The following is a 24,399-nucleotide window of genomic DNA, read 5'->3' on the forward strand; positions in this document are numbered from 1 at the left end:
ACAGCGACGGGTGCTTCCAGGATTCAAATATGAAGGCCTGGAAGATCCATCCAGGTTCACTCTTGAGAAAATCAACCATGCTGATCTGTTCAAAAGGTGCTGTAAAGTACTCGATGATTTCGAGAAAGTGCCAGCCCTCCCTCATTTGTTTAGTGCCGCCAATCCGCTTGAGAATGCCTGGGTAAGTAGTCGATCATCATATTTGAGTACTTCTCTTTTTGTTTTTTTTCAAATTTTTGACATGATCCTCTTGCAGATAAATTACAAGACGTGGCATTGCCTGCCTCCGCCTCCTCCTGAAGCTGCTGCCTCCGGCGATGCTCGGTCTAATGATAATCAGAATCTAGCTACCGTTTTGGGGGAAAAAGCGGAAAGAGAATCCAGGTCCCCCTCTGTTGCAGAGAAAAGCCGTCCACTCCTATAGCATCAAGTAAGTGTCTTTGATTCCTTTTAATTTCTGAAATCATGTTTAGTTCCTTTGTCTTGAATTGGCTTTCTTCAGAATTCAACATATTCCTGAGCAAGAGAAGGCTCAAATCCAAAATTTGCGCAACTGGTGTTAAGGCAACCCAGAGCCTTCTTCTCGAACTGCTCCCGATTCACCTGCATTGGGATTGGTTCAAGGTTCTACTAGTGCTGGTACCCTGGGAGCGGGTGCGCCTGTAGAGGCGGAAAAATTCGCTCCAGCTTCAACTGGTGATGGAGGAGCTTCTCCATCCACGGCTGCTGCTGGGGAGGCTGGAGGGTCGGGTAGTGCCGGAACTCGAATAATACCTTTACAGTCTCTCCCCACCTCTATTCAGGAAGAACTGGGGGCGGAGCATTTTGATGATCCTCTGCTAACTCCTAAAAACATGAAGAAGCTTCATGACAGCATGAAGTGGAATGTAAAATTTATGCAAGTAAGTTCATGTCAGCTCGAGTACTTTCTTGTATCGAGTAACTTTGTAACTGATATGTCTTCTTCTTTGCGCAGGACGTTGCCAATCGGTCTTTCTTGAAGTCGAGTGCTCTGTACAAGACTTTGGATAACCAAAAGCTTCTTACTGAGAAGGATGCCGTGATCGCCAAGTGGTTTGATGAGTGTCTTGATAAGCAGAACAAGCTTTACCAAGCCAACCGAAAGCATACTCAAGAAACTTATCTCCTCAAGCAACATATCAAGAGCCTAGAGGAGGAGAAGGTGAAGCTCCAAGAAAAACTGCTTGCTGCCCAAACTAGTAAGTACTCGAATTGTACCTAGTTGCTTTTGAGTTGTTCTTCAAAATTGATGGAATTCTTGTCATTGTTTAGGTCCGTTAAGTGAGCATGAACGACTGGTAGCTGCGGCTTGTAGATATGGTGGATCCACAAGAAGAAGGGACATCGAGTGACTAATCTTTGGTTGAACACTTGGAAGAAGCTCCCAGGAAGATCCTCGACTACCTTTCTGCCATCACCAAGAATTATGTTGCTCACTTGCTTGGGATTGTAAAATCATATTGGCCCCAAATTGATTTGGCTCCTTTAGCTTTAGGAGTCGTCGCTGAGTGCCCAGACAAAGACTTCCTCCGGTACCGCGATGAAGTGGAGCCAGTTGCCGAGGAGATCATTAAGAGCTTAGCAAGCTAATTTGTTGTAAAAGCTCTAAGATGTGTGTAAAAATGTGTGTTATTTAATTATAAATCAATTTTTCCCCTGTTGATGTATTATCAGAAGCTTTGTCTGAAATCATAGGACTTATGGATTAGTAGTCGATTCTGCGTAGGATGCGAACAATCCTGTAAACCAGATGCTTTGAGGTGTATCAGTGCACAACTGATGTACCTACACTTGGTCTGTACCTTGCAAAGGAAGAACAAGTTGTCGATAAAGGCTTACTAGGTATAGAAACCTAGCACTACTCTACTCTTCTATGTCTTGCCAAGGAATGAGTTTGCGAGTAGAGTATCCCGTTAGAATACTGGATTAACCTCTCAAAAGTTACCCGATTAGAGTGAACCCCGTCGGATTACTCAAGTAGGAGAAACTATTTAGATTGTCCTATTTTAGGATTGGAGTAACCTCCAAAGTTGATATGTTAGGATGGACCCCGTCGGGTTATCCAAGTAGAAAAAAACTTCTTGGAGATATCCAAAACCTACTCGAGTGAGCGAGTAGGGTGTCCTACTTGAGGACTGGAGTAACCTCCAAAGTTGATCAGTTAGAATGAACCCCGTTGGGTTATCCAAGTAGAAAAAACTTCTTAGAGATATCCAAAACCTACTCGAGCGAGTGAGTAGGGTGTCCTACTTGAGGACTGGGGAAGACTTTTATAGAATTAACCAGTTAGGATGAACCTCAGATGGTTACCCAAGTAAAAAAAATTCTATAAAGTTCCTCAAGTTAGACCATGGTCTTATGACTACTCGAGCCAGCGAGTAGTATATCCTATTCTAAGGACAAGGATGTAGCATGTATAGTTATCCGGTTAGGGTGAACCTAATAAGGTTACCCTAGTGGGAAAAACTATCTAGGTTATCCATGTTGGGTTATCTAGGTCGGTGTGAATCCTATAGGATTACCCTTGTTGGAAAAACCCCTTTGTTTGACTTTGTAGTGGTCGATCTTCAGGGTGTGAGCTTGATTGGTTCCTTTAATGTAGTCGATAGGAATTGGAAACCAATACTTTATTAAAGAGATCAACTGGCGCCTTTATTATACAATTGGATCAAGGATAAAACTTGCGTAAGTGCTCGATATTCCATGAATTGGTTACTTCATTTCCATCAACATTGGTAATCATGTACGATCCTGGTCTTGTAACCTTAGACACAATAAAAGGTCCTTCCCATCTGGAATTGAGCTTGTGTAGTCCTGTTTCATCTTGAATCCTTCGTAGAACTAGATCTCCTACACTAAAAGATCTTTGCTGGACGTTATGATCATGATAGCGTCTGACTCCTTGAAGATATCTAGCCGACTGAGTCAAAGCGTTAATCCTTGCTTCTTCGACTGTATCCAGCTCAAGTTATCGTGCTTCATTTGCTTCTCCCTCTTGATATGCCTCGGCTCTTGGGGATTTCCACATTATGTTTGCGGGCAGTATAGCTTCTGATCCATATGTGAGGAAGAAAAGGAGACTGTCTAGTAGCCTTGCTGGGCTGAGTCCGCAGCCCCCAGACCACATGAGGTAGCTCTTGGATCCACTTGCCACTTTTCTTAGAATTGGCATCATAGATCCTCTTTTTTAGGCCGTCGAGTATCAAACAATTGATGCATTCCACCTGACCATTAGCCCGTGGGTGGGCTACCGATGCATACTTAACCACTATATAGGAATTGTCGCAGAAATCCCAGAAAGATTGTGAAGTAAAATTGGAACCCAAATCTGTAATGATTGTGTGAGGGAAACCAAACTGATGTATGATGTCGGAGATGAAGTCCACTGCTCTATCTGATGAAATCTTGACAATTGGTTTGTACTTGATCCACTTGGTGAACTTGTCAACTGCCACCAATATGTGATTAAATCCTCCTGGCGCAGTAGTTAGAGGTCCGATCATGTCCAGACTCCAACATGGAAACGGCCAAGATGGAGGGATTGTGATCAAATTGTGGGCAGGAACATGAGCTTGCTTGCCGAAGAATTGACATCCAGGCATCTCCTGACGAGGTCTTCCGCATCTAATACAGCTGTTGGCCAGAAGAAGCCTGATATGTAGGCTTTTCCAATCAGTGTTCTTGAAGCGGCATGGTTGCCGCAGACTCATTCGTGGATTTTCCTTAGGATATCCTTGCCTTCCTCAAGAGTGACACACTTCATGAGGATGCCTGAAGCGGAGCGCTTGTACAAGTTGTCACCGACCAAGACGAATCCTTTGCTTCTCCGGATAATGCGGGCAGCTTGAACGCTTTTTGCCTCGACACCTGGAGGAAGCTCGAACTCCTTGATGAAGTCGATGAAGGGAATCCTCTAGTCTTCCTCAATTATCAGAACCTCCCTGACCATGGTCGTGGCCTGTGTCGGTGGTTGAGTGATTTTGGATTTTGACTAAAGGATGTTGCAGTTCTTGTACAAAGACTCCGGGTGGTACATTAGCTCGAGTAGACCCAAGTTTGGAAAGGACGACAGCACCCACGTTGTCATCACGATCAACATGGTGGATTTCAAATTCTGAGAACTTACACTCGAGTTTCCTGATTTCAGCTCAAACTGCAGGTGGGGCGGGTTGCGGCCGTCCACAAACCCTCACGGCTCGTCGCAAACATTTTTTGCGGGTTTGAGGCTGCCCACAAGGTTCAGCACGTGGGCAACTAGCAGTTTGTGGGCTTTGCGGCCACAAACTCTAAACCCGCATGTCCCGCATGGACAGATAGCTAGCTCCCTCGCTCCGACAGGCAGCTAGCTTGCTTGCTTGCCCAGTACTAGTCCATTTAATCAAATAATAAGTACCGTCTATATTTACTGAAAAACAATATAAAATAGTGAATGAAAACAAAAGCCAAAACAAGGGCATTAATAATTAGAACAACTGTGTCGTCCTGTCATCAATCAGATTAGGATTAGATTACATCATTAAGAATAAACAAAAAATATTAGCACTTCCCAAAAATATTTGGATAACCAAACTAGGACTTTTTTCAGCAAGTCATATTCATCAATCTGAGTTTAACCACATCTAATTAGCTTCTTTCAGCAAGGGAACACCGTATTTCACAAGGACTTTGAAGTTAAAAAAAAATAAAGAGTAGCTGCTGCAAAGCTTCTTCCTTCAAGCGGACTCCTTCAAATCTGGAAGCACCTCGAAATGAAAACAAAAATTTAGATAAGAATGCGATGTGAAATCTTAACTACGCACCAATGAAGAAAGTGTACTGGTTACTACTGCTGACATCTGAATATTATTTTCAGAGTTGAGAATATAGACAACAAGATCAATAAAACAAATTATTAACAAGGTTTGCCAAAGCCAACTGATTTTCAGTATAAACAAATTACAAATATGACATGAATATTATTTTCAGTAGATTAACTTGCTATGCAGTGAAGACAATTAGAGGTCACGGCAATAGAAAAGTTAACTAACAGCTACAAGGTTTCTCTCATGTTCAAAGTAGGACAACATAAGCAACTCTGCTGGATACATATGTTCATCCATTTACTGTGATCAAGCCAGGTTTTAGACAGTTTTTTTAAAAGTAAATGACAAGAGTATTCAAGAAGAAAATACTTGTTAGCTTTTATACTAACTGACCCTCATCATCGCTAATATCACCTTTTGCAATCTTGAAGTTAGTATGACCTTAAATAAGATGAACAGGTCAACATATATTTTAGAATTACAATCTTGAACAAGTGTGTTACTAAAAACAATTAACATAAGGTTACCTTATTTTCAGCCATGTACGCGTCCATTGTTTCCTTGTTGATGTCCCACTCTTTGTTTACTTGCTGGACGACTAGTAAGGAATCGCCATACACAAATAGTTGCTTGATGCCGAGGGAAACTGTCAGGTGAAGCCCGTGCAAGAGTGCCTCGTATTCTGCTTCATTGTTGGAGACTTCAAATCGGATTTGGAGCACATACTTGAGTTGTTCTCCTTTGGGAGAGGTGAATAAAACTTCTGCGCCACCTCCTTCAAGCTTGAGTGATCCGTCAAAGTACACTACCAAGTGCTCGGGAATGTTAGGAGGTGTGGAACTTGATTTTCACGCCACTCAGCCAAAAAATAGACTAGAGCTTGCTAGTTGGTAGTTGCTCTGGGCTTGAACTTGATTTCCAAAGCTCCCAGTTCTACTGCCCACTTTGAAATTCTTCCAGTGGCATCCCGATTGTGGAGTATATCCAACAACGGGAAATCAATAACTACTGAGACCTTGTACTCGTCGAAGTAGTGGTGGAGCGTCCTGGAAGTAATGAGGATTCCATAGAGGATTTTCTGAATTGAAGGGTATCTGACCTTTGATTCAGAAAGCACTTCGTTGATGAAGTAGACTGGCCTTTGGACGCTGTAAGCGTGACCTTCCTCTGGTTGTTCCACCACGATTGTTGTACTGACTACGTGTCGCTGCTGTGTAGAGGAGTAGTTCATCTCCGGGTAGTGGAGTAGTGAGTATTGGCGTGACTGGAGGTGCTGGTTGAAGTTCTCGAGTGCTTCCGCCGCCTCAGGGTTCCACTGCAAATTGTCTTGTCATTTTAGAAGCTTGAAGAAGGGTAAGCCCCATTCGCCAAGTCTGGACAAGAATCTATTTAAGGCTGCCATGCAACTTGTAAACTTCTGGACGTCCTTGATTGTAATTGGAGTATCCATGGCCATGATGACATTGATCTTCTCTGGGTTGGCCTTGATTCCTCGGTGGCTGACGATGAATCCGAGTGGTTTTCCAGAGGGTACCCCAAAGACACACTTGGTTGGGTTGAGTTTCTAGCGAAATTTGCGGAGGCTGTTGAAGGTTTCTTCCAAGTCAGGGATGGACTGATCTTGGCTCTTGGTCTTCACAACGACATCGTCGATGTAGGCTTCAACATTGCGAGGTAGCTCCTGTGTTCTTCAACCCAAATGACATGGTCTTGTAGGCATATGCCCCGTAAGGGGTGATGAATGCCATCTTGATCTGATCTTCTTCTTTAAGGGCAAACTGGTGTGGCAGAACCAGTTTAAATTACACCAGCTTGAGTGCACTAAACATCTAAAAGCACCTCAACCGATATAATCACTGGTCTGTCGGGTAAAATCCCGATGAAACCACTTGATATCGGATCGTAACACAAGTATACATCCCGCACGAAGGCGAGTCAGAGATACAACAATCCCACAATATTTTACATCACATAGATAAGAGTATACTTTACATCAAAGTGAAGCCAGAAAGTTGAAGTTCTAGCTTAACTAAAAGGACTTTAAAAAGGTTCTACAACAACTAAGTGTAAAGGAAAAGTTCTGCAACGGAAAAGAAAACACGACTATACATACGTCGTAAGGTTGATGTCATGATAAGCCCAAGCATGACATCATTCAGCCGAGTTATAGCTGGTTGAAGATGGATCCCATTCCAAATACCAGCCAGGAGGTAAAACACTAGGCCCAATCAAACTAGTGTTTGACCCTTCCAAAGCTATTCCTGAAAACAAGGACACAAGCAAGACTGAGTATACTAATACTCAGCAAGACAGACCCGTCTAAGGGTATAAAACATCCCTTTAACTAGACATGTGTTGGCGCTCCTTAAGTACCAATTTTATCCCTTGTTTATCCTTGACAATGGCATGAATTTAAAATCAAAATCACTAACCGTCCTAACCCCGGCCTAATTATTGGTCATTTTCACATTTGCACATATATTTTGGAGGAACTTCATTTTTTGCAGGTTTTTGGCCTATTTTGTAGCATGAAATGACGAGGCCCGTGATTGAGCGCTAACACGAAGAAAGACGAAGGCCAAAGCCCAAAGGAAGGACCAAAGCCCATGTTGATCCGAAGCCCATTCATGCACATCCATCCTCCAAGAGAGCCCAAAGGACCAAGCCCACGAAGATGAGATCAAGATACTTTGGGATTAAGCAAAGCAAATGAAGATTTAAGGAAGGATTCCCTATCCTATCCTTTCCTCGAAGATATCTCCAAGATAACGACGTCCAAAGGGGTGCAATCGTGAAAGACATAAACTCTAGAAGATGCGAGGAGTCTACATGCGAAAGATGAGACCGAGGTTGGCCCAAAAGAGGGTAGGCCAGCCGGCCTAGGCCCATGAGCCAGCCGGCCTAGCCCGTTTCCGAGGCGGTTCGGCCTCCCCTTCGACTGGTGGCTTCCTCAGCTCATAAATAGCTCGCACCTTATTCAACTCGCGGCGGCATCCATCCACCCAGAACTCGACGAAAACCTAGGGCCAAGACCGAAGGGAAACGACGGCCGCCGCAAGTCTTTGAAGTTGTCTAGGAGATGGCTGAGGCCGCTCCTAGCCGCCATGGCCTCCCTGCATGGTTGTGCCATGGCGGAGTTCATGAGCTAGTTGGATTCATCGATGGTATGCACACAGTGGTGATGATCCAAACACATCTTTTATGTGAGTAATGATAATCATGTCTTCCGAATCTATTTGCGATCATGTCTCTCCTTTTTTATTTCGTTCTTGCCTTGGGTGCGCTTATTCCTAGATCTATTCTCGAGATAGATTACATCGGGTGTTCTTGTAGCTATGGTGGCTAGGAGTTCATACCAGATCTACCCAAGGGGGTTCGACACATCTAGCGTGCTTCGGGGTGCTTTTGTCCAAAGGGAGCGTCATGACAGGGCGTGGCCTAAGTAGAGGGGTTCCCGAGGGGTTGGATTGGAGGTTTTAATTTAAGGATGCTTTTGATTGAGATGCATGATTTATTTGCTCGTTAGCTTGAACTACAACTAGATGACGATAGGGCTAGTCATGTCTTTGGTTTTGCTATGGTTACGCCTATGTTCATGGATGAGATCAACCTTTACACAACACTCATATCTATTAAAGGTTTACTCTATATGTGCAATTCATGCTTCATGTTAGGATAGATCCGTTAGATTAGATGGAAAACCTTAGGTAGTTCTTTGTCGATCCACGGATTGATAAACCTTGGGGGAGTACTCTAAGGAAAAAGCCACCATGATCTGTGCGCTTGCGGAACATAAATTTGGACGCTAAGTAGCGTCAACAAGCTTTTATGGCGCCGATGCCGGGGATCGGCAACTCGAACCCTAGGGCGATCTATCTAGTTTTTTGGACTAACCCTAATTTTTATTATTGCATATACCCTTGTTTTCTTGTTTGTGTCCTTGAAAGCAGGTGGAAAAAGCTAGACACCAAACTTGGACTTCGAGGAGTCCATAATCCACTTCAACAAATTTCAACAATCGGCAACAAGATGATCGAGGAGCCTCGACATGGAACATCGACAACGTCCACATCGACATGACGGCAACAACATCAAGATTCACTCTTTAGTGGTAGGTGCTAACTTTTGTTAGTGGCCCAGCATCCGCTATCGAGTCCCCACTCCCCAAAGCAAAAGATGATAAATAAGGTATGCCGCCGTGTCAATTAATTTGAAGGACTAATGTTTTTGGAAAGAATTGTTTGTTCAAGCAATAGGTATGAAGCATGCCCGCGAAGAAAATCGTGCGATTATCATCATCTATGAAGTGTTACTGTTGTGATGAGTTTTTCGTCCAAGATCAGAGAAGTAACATAAGCAAATAATAGATTATTTTGAAGCTCCATCAAGTCTTCTTTCCAACGGATCAAGAACCATCAACTTTGGAGATCGGTGTGAAGAGTTATGGTAAAATCTTTCAACGCTGCGCGTTCTAAAATCCCTCTGGACAGATTGCAGCGCCGTAATAAAACAAGCATAACTTCTTTATCCGGAGTCCAATTGGGGCGAATGACCACTTGTTGGAAACATAATTTGATGCACCTTGCAATGGAGCAGAAGTTTGGTACATGTTCTGCACTGTATGAAGGGGAATTCAACGACGACAGAGGCAGTAGCAACCGACGAAGAAGGTGATGACGATGTCAAAGGATGATTGGAAGGCTGTGTACGCAAAAGATGATGATTTGATGTTGACCAAAGCTGGAGGCAACAAGATTAGAAGAACCACGACACCATCTATCTTCTCCAGTGGAAAGCTCGATATACTTCTAATCGAGTGATGCTATCAAGGAAGGAAACCGTTCGAATCATCAACACGAAGCACAGGAGCATCTTCCAATCCCGACACCTTGGGTAGAGCAAGAACAATGGAGAAGACACATCATTGAAGCCGTGATATGCTGGTAATCAATGGTGATGACCTTGAAGCCTAGGGACACACGACACTACGCTCCAAAGACCACATGATCGATATCATTTACATCTTCGGATGAATTCACAAGAAGATATTGTAATCATCATTGTCCAGCTCAACCTCAAAAGAAAATAGCATCATATTTTTGGATATTCAAAAGCTCCACGAAGTTCCCGTTCCAACGAATCAAGAACCAAGTCAATCGGAGATTCCTACAAGCGGGTTTGGCAAAAACATTGAAGGTTGTGCACTCTGAAAATTTCTGGACAGCACGCAGCACCAAAAGTGAAACGGGCATAACTCCCTCGTTTGGACTCGGTTTAAGATGAATGACCACTCATTGGAAAGTTAATTTCATAAACATTTCAATAGGTCTATATTTTGGTATATGTTCTGTTGAGTATACAGGAGAGATTCCACGAAGAAGAGGCAGGAGCAACGCGATGAGAACAAGATAGAGAAGATGATGATAACAACAATGAAGGGGAGCTTGGGCGATGCTTTCATCAAGCGTACATGATAAAATTCAGAGGCTTGGAGCAGAGGAAGAACTCCAATGACATTGGCAAATGAAGGCACAAGCGGTCGACCTTCGACAAACGAAGATGTTGCAAACAAATCACGACGGATTACAAGAGCACAACATTCAACACATGGAGACGTGAGAAACAAACCACGACGGACCACGAAGAGTGCATCAAGATGACATCTCGCACAAAGCACCATGACTCCAATGAGTATGAAAAAGCTCCGAGGCTAAGGTATACATTGAATTCTCAAGCTTCTATTGGTTTTGTTGATAATCTTTAAAAATCTCATGCTCGAACCGATAGTCGGAATGAAAGTTTAAATTCTATGCCTTGTTCTTTTCATGATAGGCTAGAGTTTCTTGAGAATGTTGATTTCATGCTTAAAGAACCTCTGCCTAATAATGAGCTCTGCGCTATGCAAGAAACAAATGCCGCATTTAATTACACCATGCCTTGTTGGTGAAATTTAATTGAGGATGGGATTATGTTGCATATGTTTACAAATAATTGCAAATCTCGATCTTGCTTTGCGCTTGGCCAAGCTCATGACCCTAAAAGAGCACATGTCGGGAGAAGCCCCGAATTTCACTAACCATGCAGGACATGAAACTCAAATGATGAGGAGGGAAACCATGCCCAAAATTTTGAACACCATCATCAACATCTTCAAGTTTCATGAACGGATGTCGCTAAGCCTCATCAATTTTGTGCACAAGTCCAGAGATTTACAATGCAAGAAAGTTGAATATTCAGGATCTCCATCAATTCCTCGGTTCAACACATCAATGATCGATACAATTGAAGACCCACGGGAGGAGCTATGTCTCAAACATCAGGGATGCACGTGCTGAAATCAGCACGGGGCAGATTGCAGTGACGGGGAAAAAGGGGCATAACTCCCTCAATTGGAATGCGTTTTGGGCAAATGAAGACTTGTTGGAAGAAGATTTCATGCACCTTGCATTGGATCAATTGGTTGGCGCAACTCTCAATCTGGACAGAGGAAAATCCATGAAAAGAAAGGTAGCGATGAAGGACAACAAAGAAGGAGGTGACGATGATGTGAGAAACGATTGGGCAAGTTTTCCATTAAGCGTGATTGATCATGTCCAACATGGGAAGTGGAATAAGAGCTGCATGGAACACCTTCACCTCTTGCATGAAGGACCATGGCTTCACATCAGTTTGAAGGTAAGAAAGTCGAGCTCTATGACTTTAAATGAAGCGCTTTGCGGGAGGCAACCCGATCTTTTATTTTATATATATTAATATGACCGTATACATTGCACTCTTTAATCAGAATACCAAGTAACATTGTACCATTGCTCTAACAAAAACCACAACATCATGTTGTTCATTCTAAATGTTATTGAGGGAGCACTTTGTTATTTGATCTTGGGAAACTTGTATACCTTTTTGTGTGCCTATTAGTATTTTGAGTCTTTTTCTTTGTGTCTTTTTAGAGAGATTTATGAAGCATTGCACCACCCTTTGATTCTAAACTTGTGGCTAGTTAACTTAGGCTAACTTTTTGTTTTGTTTTAGACCATCTCATCATGTCATATCATTTTGTTCACCCATCCCGTGTTGCATTGCATACCATGTTGTTCGTCTCACCCTTGCATTGCATTGCATGTTGCATTTAAAAAAAAACTTTTTCTAAAAAACATTGACTAGCCTCGCTTTTGAGATCCTAAAACCCTTAGGAAAACCACTCATAGAGCAATCCTAAAACCATAGGTTATGTTTTTCATTCAAAAAAAATCTAACTTTTGTTTCTCTATAGTTTTTTTTTAAAAAAACCACCTTAGATAGAATTTCTATACCCAACACTCTCTCTTCAAAATTTTTGTTTTAAGCCAAAAATATAGGAAACCCATAAACCTACTTCTAAAACCTTGTTAGCTCGGTTGCTTGGTCCTTTTCGATAAATAACCTTTTCATTGACAAAAGCCTAACTTCTTATGAAGTGTCGCGGAGGCTTTTTGTCACTCTTAGCAATTGTTTTTGAATAAGCTAGTTGCGGAACAACATCGAAAGGTCCTTTCAACCATGCTAACACTTATTTTTGCTAACTTTGCATTTGCACTTTGCATCCATTCCATTGTTCATGCCCTCATTTTGCTAGCTTGGTCTCAATCTTATCGATGTATGCTTTCCTATCCATGTAATGCTTATCATGATAGCATTTACCTTTTGCAATCTTGTGTAAACGTGATGTTTAAACCTGTTTGCGGACCTCCATCTTTAAGATTTTTTGACCAAGATAGCAATCCATTTTGTTCTCATGTTGCTGTATGTTGATTTATAAGCTTTGCAATGCGCTTTACCTTTCTTGCGTCGTGAAGAATTTTTAACCTTGAAATGAACATGGTGTTTTGACCTCGGTTATATCTTTATGGCTATATAGAAAATTAAGCAACCTAGTTGTAAACATGGTGTTTAGAACTTGTTGCAAACATTGTCATTGTTTATATATCTTCCTTTCATCTGCATTTACACTTGCACACACGTACACTCATCAGATTTCGCTAAGCTAGCTATCCCACAAGTTGAGATTCTAGGGATGGTTGGTTTGTTGCCATTTGTCTCTACTCCCGACCGTCACCCCGGGGGTAGTGTGTGCACTTGATTGTTTTGCAGGCATGACAAAGCGTTCCCATGAATTCGTGATCAAAGAACAAATCAAATTCGTCAACATCTCCAAAGTTCGAGAGCAAGCCCCGCTGTTTTCATCAAATTTTGCACATGGACAGAGACGTGTAAGGAAGAAAAACTTGATATTCAGAAGCTCCATGAAATTCCCGTTCTAACGCATCCAAGATCAATGAATTTGAAGACCCATACAAGGAGATATGGCAAGAACATTGGACGTTGCGCGTTCTGAAATTCGTCGGGATAGATTGCAGTGCTGGGATGAAATGGACATAACTCTCTTGTTCAGAATCAATTTTGGGCGAATGAGGACTCGTTGGAAAGGAAAATTCATGCACTTCACAATGGAGCAATGTTTTAGTACATGTTCTGTTCTAGAAATTGAAAGAAAAATTCGTGAAGATGAGGCAGCAATGGGACAACGAGAAATTGAAGGAGGCGACGACGATGTGAAGCAATGATTGGGACCATGACTTAGTACAAGAAGAAGTTGAAGAAAATTGAGGCAACAAAGGTGAAGACACATTGAAGATGATATTCATACACATGAGGGAAGGACTTCAAGATTTACAAGATGGTCCATCTTCTCCTTCCACGCCTAGCATCATGCTAAGCATGGGGGAGGATTTCGTGGACAAGGAAGAAAGATCTCATGGGGTAAGTGTTGTCGGTCGAAACCCATCGGCGAGCAGCGACAGGCAACACGAAGAGCCGGGAGGTCGCCGGGGCGCTGGCAGGCACTGCTCCCTCTTCGATGGCCCGCAATTCCAGCAAAGTGCCGTGGCTTGTTGAAGAAGTAGGGCGTGCCACCTGACCTATACCCGATCAGGAAGGTGCGAGCGTGCTTGCGATGGTTAGGCTGCATACACAAACACGTGGAAACATAAGTCCAAGCCGTGGTCGGCTCCCCGGGACGACTCTTGCATCGGCTTTTAAAGAGCCGATCGAGTCCCGGTGTCAGATTGGATCTGTTTGTATCCGGATATGATAAAATAAGCAAATAACTGTAAAGCTGCTTCAATTGAGTCTAATCAATCTAATCTACGATGGTAAAAGCTTCACCGCTAGATCGGAACGTCCTACACGTGACTGGGCCTAATGAACGTGACAGACAACTAAACCATAACCTAAAACAGAGGCCTAAGAACTAGCAAGAGCCGATTCCCGGATCAATTCCCTGTTAAGACTGGAGCAAAGCATCTAACACATCACCGGATCATCCAATCCGTTTGCAAGGCCTAACCTAACAGATATTACGCCAACTCTTAAGAATAAGAGCAAACCATAACAGATCAGATCTACTAGACATAAAAGAAGCAGGGTGTTGCCTTTACGCAGCTAGCTCTATGCAACAAGAACTAGTATAAGATGATGACATGATCGCGTAAAGACAACATGATATTCGTAGACAATTAGCAATAAAGCACAATAGATCTACTAAAAGCCATGCTATGAACATCGAGATAACTAGTACTACTCGCCATCAAAAACGCTTCAGTACGAGTAATACCAAGGTAAAAGCAAGAACTATGCTGCCCTGATCGCGAGAAGCGATCAGGGCAGCATGGCACTTACTTGGATGAAAACCCTAGAATTAGGGGTGGCGATGCGCCGAGAGTTGTTGTTTGTGAGACGTGATGACGCTCTTTTTTCATGAATAACATAGAGTACATATTTATAGTCCGGAGACTTGGGAAACAATCTAAACTAATCTTGTCCCGATTGGACTCTATCTCTAATCTTAAACTAAATCTAAGATACATGGCCCATGTGGCCCAAATGCTCACGCAGGAGCCGATTTACAAGTCTTCTTCAATCTTCTACTTTAAGCCCATCTTGCTTTCGGCCCATAAATTAATCCTGTTAATTTATGGCGATAACACAAGCCCCCCTGGTTTTGGCAATGATAGTTCCAAAACCAATCCGTCGCTTCATCTTCCCGTTAATGCTCATTAAACACACTGCAACCACCAAGGAAGACGCAACGTCTCTGCAACTGGCTCCTCGTAGAATGTGAAACTGCCGATCCGTCTTCCATCTTTTTGCTATTTAATCTCACCCCAAATCGGCTCTTCTTCACAGCGAACTCCTTCCTCCCAAAGCCAGTAGCACAGAAAACCCCAATCCATCACCAGCCATGGCGATCTCTTCCTCCTCCGACTCCAACTCCTTCGAAGACTCTTCCTCCTGCTCTTCTCCTTCTTCTCCTTCCGTCTCCGCTTCCTCCATTGACTCTATCCCAGAGAGCCGAGAGCCGACCCCCGAATGGGACCCGACAGCAGTGTACGAAGCACTGGCTCCTCTGCATTGGGATGCAGAGGAGTTCGATTTCGGGGTCGTCTCCGAGGAAGACGAGCCCGAGACCGAAGGAGAGGAAGACCTCCAGTTCCTGTTCCAAGAGGAACTAGAGAGCAGTGAAGACGACGTCTCCTCTTGGGAGGGAGCCAACTCCTTCGAAGAGATCGACTCCTCCTCTAGCGACGACACGGCGGCAGGAGGAAACCCCCACCAATTCCTCAAAGCCCCCACGGAGGGAAGCGAAGAAGGAAGCAGCGGCAGCGACGAGCGAAGCAGCAGCAGTACCGAGGACGACGGCAACAGCAGCAGCGACGAAGGCGATGACGATGATGACGACGGCGGCGACGCACCGTCGCGAAGCCCGAAGCGTCGTAGGCATTCGGATACCTACGACTGGTAGATGTAGGTAGCATTGTAGGGGTAAGATCACAAAGCCGAAGGATTAATTCCTTTGTAACAATCGGCTTTCTTTGTAATTTCCTTTTAATGAAATTGAGTTTCCTTCAATTCCGTGCATCTATTTACTTTCCAAAAAGCCGATGGCAACGCATCAGGCTTCTATAAATATCCAAGAGTCGACGAAATTCAAACTAGAAACAACCCGCACAAGAGTAGAATATCACTTCTAGCTTGAACCGAACTCTTGAGTCCTCAAATTCGAGCGTAATTCGAAAACCAAGTTCTACAAATCCGAGCAAGAATTCTCCAAGCAGTTGGAATTCGAATCAGAACTCTCAGCAACCAAACCCTAAGTCAACAGATCTGAACCATGGCAGATTCTGCAGCTCAAACGACAAGCTCTGCAACCGATGACGCGGCAATCTGCGGCCTGAAGGTAATATTCGGCCTAATCCTTTAGTTTTCTTCAGCTTACTAAACCTCTGAAACACTAAACTCTGAAACATGACACCATATACATACTTCTGAATTTCTGAACTTCAGGTGTCAGACATCCTTCTGCCGCATCCCTCCAATCCAAAATCTCTCTGTCTTGGCCCACGAACCCATGAAAACCCCATAGATCTGATCTCTTGCGAAGCAAATAGGAGTCCTTTTGTGAGTCAAAACATCGATTTGAACCTCTGGGTCGACTGCTTGAGAGCCTGGCCTAATCCCCCTGAGAGCTGGATTACATGGTATAGCAGAGTAGCAAAAACTTATATGCCCTTGTGGCAGGATTTGAACATAGCCGATGCACTTAGCTTATCACTGTCACCACTTGACAAAGATGAAAATCTTCTGAAAACCATCGGCTATTTTTGGTCTGATGCTTTGAACTGTTTCTTCTTTGGTCATGGAACCATGACCCCTACTCTGCTGGATGTCACCATGATCACTGGCCTAGACATTAGTTCTCCTAATCCTGCTGCTCACAAAATAGCAGAAGTCCCCTTCAAACTTTCTTCCAAAGTTAATTGCACAAACTGGGGCACTTACATGAATCAGCACATGAAAACAAAAGGTCCATTGACTGAGAAGGAACACACAGCCTTCTTAAATCTTTGGCTAGAGCACTTCATCTTCTGTGGTCCTTCTTTAGCTCCAACTAAGAACTTTCTACCCTTGGCCTATCTCCTGGCCCATGGTAATCACACCGGCCTAGGCAAACTTTTTCTTGGAGAAACCTACAGATATCTCCATTTGATGACATCTAACCTGCTTAACCACAAGAAACTGAGAACTGGAGGCACTTGGTGGTTTATTCAGTTGTGGGCACAATTGTACTTCCAGCACAATATTCCCAACTTCCAAGACCTGACCAAGAACTCCTTCCCTGATGAGAGTGGCAAACCAATTAGATGTACTAGCTACGGTCAAGCTTTATTTAGTTTCCCTGGCAGTAAACTGAATTCAGCAGATGCAGCAAACTAGTTCAGAATCTTCTACAAAGGACTAGATAATCCCCTCTATTTCCCATTTACTGAATCTGAATCCTTTGAAAACCCATGTAACACCCTAATTTAAATTTCAGCATTTAGCAATAAATTTAAATGGTTTTATTCTATTTCTAAGGTTTATTGTGTTTAGCCTTGCATTTAATTTAATTTTGTTTCACAAGTAATTAAAATTTGTCTAAGTTTAAAAATTTGTGTTGCATTCATGCTGGTGCATACTTTTGTTTGATTGTGGTTTGAATTCAAATTCATATTTGAATTCAAACTTTGTTTGAATTAGAATTAGAAAAGAGAAGGAAAATAGAAAACCCCAACCCAACTTGAAACCCGGCCCAAAGCCAACCACCAACCCAGCCCAGCTCCTCTCCCTTCCGTGCGTGGCCCAAACTCCCCGCGTGGCCCAGCCCGCCTACGCCCCGCGCTCCTCCCTCTCACCTCGCGCTCACCCGGGCCCACCTGCTAGTCACCCAGCGCGGCCCGCTCGCCCGCACCCCGCTCGGCCTGCCCCGTTTCCCCCGGCTCTGCTCACCGCGCTCCCCTCGCACCGGCCCAGTTCGCTCCGCAGCCAGCAGCTCACCCCGCCCGGCCCGATTCAACCGCACGACACGCGCGCGCCGCTGTCTCTGCCAACCCGGGCCCACGGTTCAGTCTCGTCCCCTTCCTCCGGATCCCCGCTCGCGCAACGTCCGCGCCGCAATTTTCGGCGCAGCAGCAGGGGATCTCCTTCCCCAAACCATACCCCGCGATCCCCGGCACTCGCCCTTTAATTGGCCCCCCCCTCTGACCCTAATCCATCACACAGCGCCGCGTAACCATAGCCATCGCCTCCCCCATCGTTCCGCCGGCGCAGAAGCTCTGCTCCACCCCGGCCACGCCACACCGCCGTGCCCTTACGCCTGCGAACCACCGCAGCAGTTCCGCCGCGCGCCCAGGGTCCTCGCCAGGCCCTTCTTCCCCGACCTCGGCCCGTGCAGCGCCGGAATTGCCCCGGCGTACCACCGCGGGTGAGCCTCGCTGCCGACGACCCTCTGCGCCACGCCCCCGCCTGATCCTAGTACTCGGTGAGCACTCCCCGACCTCCTCTCTCTCTCTTGCACTAGGATACTTAGCCCGTAGGTCACTCCAGTTTTGGCACGGCGTGCACCGGCGCTCCACCGCCACGTGCGCCATGGCTCCGCCGTGGCGGAGCCTCTTCAGCACGGCAGCACCCCGCGTGAGCCTAGAATAGACATGCCCTGGCATCGCGCACGCGCACGCACCAGCTCGCACCCGGATTCGAGCCTTGACTCGGTCCGAACGCGAACTCCGACGAGGTCAGTGGCCGCCGACCCGCCCTCGCCGGTGAGAACCCCTCTCCCTGTCCCGCACCGCCTCTCCGAGTGTTCCAGTGCATCACGCATGCCGTTCTCGAGCATTTGGGCCAAATCCCGGGGCAAACCATGCACGGGAGCGCCGTTTTGGCTTGCTCCGGCGAACTCGCCGCCGTGGAGCAGCGCTCCGGCGAGTCCCGCCGCCGCCCCACGCGCCCAACTCCCAGGGCCCTCCGATCCGAGACCAGCGGTCACGATTAGATCGTGGCCCGATCCGATCTGATCCGTCAGATCGTAATCCAACGGCCCTTATCTGAAGATACCGGTTCGGCCTGGTAATTTTGTTAAAGAGCCCCTGCCCTTCCTTGAATTCAACCCGCCGTCCTAGCCTGTTCAAAAATATTTCCAGTTAGGTCCGGTTTTTAACGAATAGGACCCTGAGCTTTTCCCTATTAGAACCCGCCGCCCAGACCTGCCATTTTTTACACGTTAGACCCTGGAACTAAGATTTAATTACGTTTTAGTCCTCGGTTTTTGCAGAAAACCCCCTGGAACTTCAGTTTTCTTACAAATAAGCCCCTAGAACTTGTTTTTGGCCTAGATTATGCGTTTTAGCTCCGTTTTTAGCGTTCTTTATGTCCACGCGATCGTTGTAACGCGTAGAATAGTTTTAGACTAGTTTAGTGTGCTGTTTTTATGTATTGATGTACTGTTTCTTAGTTTTTGTTAGTGTTTGCTTGTATGCTTATTACTGTGCATTGTTTTGGCCATGTGTTCGTGAGTAGACGTTGATCCATCTGAGGAGCCCCAGTACCAGTACCCGGAGCAGCCGTCTTCCGAGCAGTTTGAGCAGCAGCCAGAGCAGTACGAGGAAGGCAAGTGTAACATGAACAACCTAACACTTTAAATACATTTTCATACTGCATTTTAATACTGTATGCCTATAAGGACATTCCTAGCCACTTTATATCCTTTATATATGCCTTTGGGTTGCATTTTGGTTAGTTGTGCTAGGTTGCTGCGCTACAACATATTCTGGTCCTTTTTAATTAAATTGATTAATGGTTTACTTGAATTTAATTCTGAGAGTGGCACTCTGTGTGGCTTGAGTGGCTCACTTCTCATTAAAATTGGTTTTGTTAGAAACATGGTTTAGGGGGCCAGCACGGTGCTTACTGCCTGGTTGGCCACTCTCCATAAGGACCGGTTCATAGAGCGACAACCTGGGACAACAGCGCTACCACAAGACTGGAATGGGACGGTCTTGGCTTACTAATTAGGCCATTTTGGTTCGGGAGTAACTTACCGACGGGGCAAGAGGGGAGTCGAACCTCAATGGTGCCCAGGCTACGAGGCATGGTGTGATACCCCTCGAGGTGGGTACCATCGATGCATTGACTGAATCCTTAGCGGTTACACCTTACCAACGTGTCCTTTGTAACGGCCTCGTAGTGAGTCGCTAGTCATCTCACCTAAGGAAGTGTGATGAACAACTGGCGTAGCTCACGACTTGTGGGTAAAGATGTGCAACCTCTGCAGAGTGTAAAACTGGTATACTAGCCGTGCTCACGGTTATGAGCGGCCCAGATCCTCCTTTTGATTAGTGGGGTTAGCTCCTTCCGACGAGGGGGTGCCTCTCGGGGTTACCTTGGTGGTTTTGGTATGGTTCTCAGTAGTAACATGGTTAATCTTGATTAATTACTATGTAACTGGGTTAATGGTAATTCATCAACTCGTAGTAAATAGCTTTAATAAAATTTTGCCAAGACTTAAAAGCTAATGCAGTCAGTCAGCCAACCTAGAGCCTCATAGTTTATGTTATACTTGTTGAGTACGGTTGTGTACTCACTCTTGCCTCTCCTATACTTTTTCCTCTTGGGATACTCTACTGCTGCTCAGTTCCTGCCGACGCGAGGGAGTTCGCTCAGTGCTACCAGGACTACGAGGACTTCTAGGCGTTCGTCTCTCAGTTGATGTCCCTGTGGCGCCTTGCTTCAGCTTCGGAGAGTTGTTATCGTATTTGTACTTCGCTTCCGCTGTATCAGACATTTTTGTCATTAATGTAATAAATAACATTCGTATTTCGATTTATTATGTCTTATTCGTGATATGTGCTATGATATACTGTTCATTCTGTTGTATATACGTGTGACTTGATCCTGGCACGTATAAGATTGCTCGGTTTATGTTCTTTTATAAACCGGGTGTTACAACCCAACTGCCTTCAGATTAGATAACTTTGCCGATGACGACAGCACTCGGCATCTGTATTCTTTGATGATTCGACCTGGCTTCCTGCCTGTTGGTATCAGCACCTCTAATAGAATTATCAAGCCAGGTTATGAATCTTACCAACCAGTCATAGCAGCTCAGCAATTTGGCCTAGGACAGGTCCCTCCCCACTTCCATATTCACCACTTGGTGGAGAGTAGAGCCGATCTGCCTAACGGTCTCACCAGCTCAAGATGCTACAACATGTTCGATGACTTCCACATTCCAATACCAGCCGATCTATCCTTTACTTCCTCATCAATCGGCTTCAGCACGTGGTGGGGAATGTGGAAAACACATGTATTCAGGAAAGCTCTAGGTCTTCGACTACAGTAAATTGATCCTGAATATGTAATCCCCGAGGAAGAAGTACTAAATTTATGCATTTTGTTCCTTCCAAGTCCTCTATCCCTTTCTCTTGGCTAATCCTGCTCACCCTGTTAGCAGCAACAGGATGGCCTAGAACCTATGACCAGCAACGGGGAACCATTCCACTTTCTTCCAACTGCCCCTGATGTACTCTTCTGCAAGGGATCACCAACAATGAAGAAAGTGATAATGACTGTTCAGCCAGACTTACTTCAGTCGGCTTCCAAACGAAGACAAACTTCTGCAAGCATTGCCCCCCGAGTCTTGACCAAGAAAAGGAAGATGATCACGAGGCGAGTGATCAAGAAACCAGCACCAGCTTCCCCGAGTCCATCAGAGTCCAACACCAACCAGGTAACTCATCATCCCAAAACTTCTTCTTTGTTGCACACACATGTACTCTGGTTGACTGTAGTTCTAGTTCCAGGATGCAGCTGAAGAAATCCCCAATGTAGAAAGCCTGGAACAATATGAGATGGCTGCAACTCCTGATGCACTGATGGAGGCAAACGAGGAACAAGCCGATACAGTCGATGCTCTTGATGTCAACACAAGCTCTAACAGGATGATTGCTCCTGAACCGCCCAACGCTTCTTCTTCAGAACAGGTAACATTACAAAACCAATTCTGAACCAGCTGATAGCTTCATAAATGCATCTTGCTCTAACTCCAGATATGTCCATAGAGCTTTGATATTTCAGGTTTGCTTTCCTTTGACCCGGCATCAATGGGTCTGACTGTCCCTGGAGCAGAAACACCATCTTTGCAGCAATCGGCTAACTTGGCACATCAGCTTCAACTCATCAAGGATCTACTAACTGCTCCGATCACTACTCTGGTTGATGATTCCAGCAAGATAAAGAACATCTTAGAGCAAATAGAATCCCAACTCCCGGAGCCATTGCAAATCAAGCTCTGGCCAGCCAGCAACCTTCCATTCTTTCAGATAGAAGTGAATAAAGCACAACAAAGGATGGAAGCACGTCACTCTCAAGCTTCTCTGAAAGCTGACATTACCCAAAAGTGCAAGGCCCTCAACTAGAAGAAGGCAACTCTAGATATCAAAGCTGACGTGTCTGCCAACATGAACTGACTCGACCTCCTGAAGAAAGAACTGGTGGAACTCGAAGAAAAAGTCCGCACCACCAAGAAACTCATCCAGGCCGAGGAAGCTTTCATTGCAAACTCCAAACAAGAAACCCAGGAAATAGCCGAGCAGATACAAGCAGAGTTTGCAGAGATAAGCACCTTGAGTCGGCAGATAGTAACAGGCGATGACAAGGATGACGAAGCTATCATAGCATGAGCAGATACCGTCCACACAGAAACCATCCACGCCATAGAAGAATTCCTGAACCAGTAGATAGGCTCTAGAAACAATTAGTACTGCCTGTTAACCTGAAACTTGTAACTATTTTTTTAAAAACATCTTAAGTCGATGGTTACACATCGGCTGTTCGCTTCTCATATATATTTTTACTAGCCAACTCAACGTGTTGGCCTCTTCTCTTTTTTTTACTGGCCAACTCAACGTGTTGGCCTGTCATGATTTTTTTTTGCTGGCCAACTCAACGTGTTGGCCTTTTTTTTACTGGCCAACTCAGCGTGTTGGCCTGTCATGATTTTTTTTTTACTAGCCAACTCAATGTGCTGGCCTTTCTCAGTACAGCCGGATGGACCTCATCGGCTCTTGTTATTCGCTTTCCCACATGCTCGGGAAATACTTCTTGAGATGTTGGCCATTCACAGCAACAGGAAACTTGACACCGTCCAATTCCTCGAGCATGTATGCATTCCCAGGCAAAACCTGATCAACCTTGTACGGCCCGTGCCAAGTTGGAGACCACTTGCCATATTTTCTTTCTTTAGTTCCCAATGGTAAAACTGCCTCCCAAACCAAATCTCCAACCTAGAAATTATTTGGCTTGACCTTCTTGTTATATGCACGAGCAACTTTAGCCTTATTTTCCTTGATCTTCTCCAGCGACCAAAGCCTTAGCTCTGTCAGGTCCTCCACATTGTCATTCATCAAGGTTGCATACTGTTCAGTTGTCAGATCATTCTGGAACTCGACACGCCTTGATCCGGCCGTTATCTCCCATGGTAACACAGCGTCCTGGCCGTAGACTAAATGGTACGGCGATGTCTTGGTGGATCCGTGACATGAAATACGATATGCCCACAAAGCTTCTGACAACACCTCATGCCAGTGCCTAGGATATTCATCGATCTTTCTCTTTATGATCTTGATGAGGCTCTGGTTGGATGCTTCAGCCTGTCCATTAGCTTGGGCATAATATGGAGATGATCTGATCAGCTTAATTCCCATGTCATCGGCAAACTTCCTGAACTCCTCTGATATAAAGATCGATCCTCCGTCGGTCGCAATAGTCTGAGGGATCCCAAATCTGTGAATGATGTGCTCTCTGACAAAGCTGATCACATCTTTTGACGCTACTGACCTCATGGGCACTGCCTCTACCCATTTTGTGAAATAATCTGTAGCAGCTAAGACCCATTGGTGACCCTTGCTAGACGACGGGTTGATCTGACCAATCATGTCCATGGCCCAACCCCTGAATGGCCACGGCTTAATGATAGGATTCATTACTGATGCTGGCACTATCTGAATTTTGCCAAACCTCTGATATGCCTGACATCCCTTGTAATATTTGAAACAATCTTCAAGCATAGTGGGCCAGTAATAACCCGATCGCCTAATCAACCACTTCATCTTATGAGCCGATTGATGAGTACCGCAGGCTCCTTCATGAACCTCATGCAAGAGCCGATTTGACTCTGAAGGTCCCAAACATTTAAGCAGTAGTCCTTCCAAGGTCCTGTAGAACATGTCATCCCCTATCAGAACATACTTCATGGCCTTGAGTCTTATCCTTCTGGGTGCCCCCGAGCCGAATCCTTCAAGTAATTGAAGATATCGGCTCTCCAGTCTCCGGGTTCTAGAAACTGAACCTCCACGTCAACTCCATCGGCTATCTCCCTGTAGCCAGAAGCCATCTGTGCCAAATCATTGGCTTCATTGTTCAGAGTCCTGCGTATCCAGTGGAAATTGATGTACCTGAATTGTGACATCAACTCACAGCACTGCATCCATATCGGAAAAAGAGCCTCATTCTCACATCTATATTCCTCCGTGAGCTGAGAAATCACCAGCTTTGAATCTACAAAAATTTCCACTGCTTCTGCACCAGCTTCGAGGAGTAGTTCTATCCCTTTGCGAACGGCTTCATATTCCACCAAATTATTGGTGCATGGGGCAGTCATTCTGATGGA

Source organism: Panicum virgatum, chromosome 9N (assembly GCF_016808335.1).
Source record: "Panicum virgatum strain AP13 chromosome 9N, P.virgatum_v5, whole genome shotgun sequence".
Lineage (NCBI taxonomy): Eukaryota > Viridiplantae > Streptophyta > Magnoliopsida > Poales > Poaceae > Panicum > Panicum virgatum.